The 1,614-nt window shown below is 48.4% G+C and overlaps 1 pseudogene; it reads right to left on the bottom strand.

The window, feature by feature from the left end:
• Window positions 1-201: 201 nt before the first annotated feature.
• On the bottom strand, window positions 202-1,252 carry LOC148054195 (uncharacterized; annotated as a pseudogene).
• Window positions 1,253-1,614: the final 362 nt, after the last annotated feature.

The following is a 1,614-nucleotide window of genomic DNA, read 5'->3' on the forward strand; positions in this document are numbered from 1 at the left end:
TTTCAGATGTTCTCCTAAACCCTCAGTGCTCCCAGGAGCAGTGTAAATGTTCCCACTACCATTGCCACGCTCCAGCGATGCCATGCCAACCCTTGGCTTACTTAATGCAATTCTGTTGGTATCCCCTTCCCTCATCGATTCTAGTTTAAAGCTCTCTTGATCAGTCTCGATAGCTTACACCCAAAGACCCATTTTTCCCCATCAGGACAAATGGATCCTGTCGGGCCCCAGCATACCTTGTGTCTCAAAGGCTCTTCCATGGTTTAAAAACACAAAGTTCTGACGGAGGCACCAGTCCTGGAGCCAGGTATTGATATCCTGGGCTCACCTGTTTCTTCCAATGTCTCTCCCCATTACTGGGAGGATTGAGGAAAACACTACCCATGCTCCCAAACTTTTTAGCATTCTTCCCAGGGCTCTGAAATCTCTTTTGATCAACCTCAGACTTTTTGTTGCAACATTATTAGTACCCACGTGAAAAAGCGGGAATGAATAGTAGTCTAAAGGTTGTGCTAAGCTCTTCAGTCTTGCGGTGACATCCCTAATTCGGGCCCTAGGAAGGCAGCAAACTTCCCTTAAAAGAGGGTCCAGCCTGCAAATGGGTGCTTCCATTCTGCACAAGAGGGAATCACCAATGACCATAACTCACCATTGTTTCTTCTCACCACTGGTCTTAATGCAGGTTTTGTTGCGAGGGGTTGGTCTCTCTGACCTTGGCAAGACTGCTTGTGCAGGTTCCTCCTCTATCTCATTATGCACTTCATCTACCATACCCAGGGCTTCGTACCTATTCTGCAATGGTATCTTAAAGGGTAAGGAAGGGTTTCTCTTATCACTCCATGCTGTAACTTTCCTCCACCCCTCCTTACCCCTCATAACACCGCCTTCTTCCTGGCACAAAGCAGATCCAGGACCTGCCTCCGTAGCATCTATGCTGAGTTGGCTTGCATGCATCATAGATGGTAGAGTACAGCTCCGTTGATCAATCTCCCTCTCAGATGCTCCTAAGTCTGCCCACCTCCTGCAGCTCGGCCACTAAGCAGAGGAGTTCATCAGTCTGATCACACTTCCCACAGACTTGCTTGCTGTCACTTTCCACCTCTAGGAATATCCCTGCACACATCCCACAGCCAGAAACCTGGGTGGTCACATGCTTTGACAGGAGCTCTGTCTGAGTGGCTGCATTGGTTCTACCAGGTGCTAGAAGCTCAGGGGAAGGAGAGAACGCTGCCTTTCATCAAGTGGTCCCCATAATACCCAGTCCCATGCATCTGCCTGCTAGGAAATATATATGCTCATCCATTGCAATCAGCTGGGCTGATTGTTTTAGCCTGTTTAAATCTCCTGTGCTGCTGGGTTCAGGCTCTGCCCCTTGCTGTCTTTTCCAATCAGCGAGCCTGGGGTCAGTTGCTCTGAGAACATCCCCTGTTCAGACAAGCCTCTACTTGTCCATGTGTATCCCTTGTGTGTCCCTTATCACTGCTTGCTGCTGGTGCTGCTCCAGTGTCCATTGCAATCAGTTTTGTGTGCATCTTTGTTCTTTTAGGCTTTGATCTGGCAAATAGTTTAAACATCTGCTTAAGTTGGCAAGGCACTTAAAGTTCATGGCACCAT

The sequence above is a fragment of the Nipponia nippon genome, unplaced genomic scaffold (genome assembly GCF_047370975.1).
Source record: "Nipponia nippon isolate SJK-2023a ecotype South Korea unplaced genomic scaffold, ASM4737097v1 scaffold_33, whole genome shotgun sequence".
NCBI classification, from domain to species: Eukaryota; Metazoa; Chordata; class Aves; order Pelecaniformes; family Threskiornithidae; genus Nipponia; species Nipponia nippon.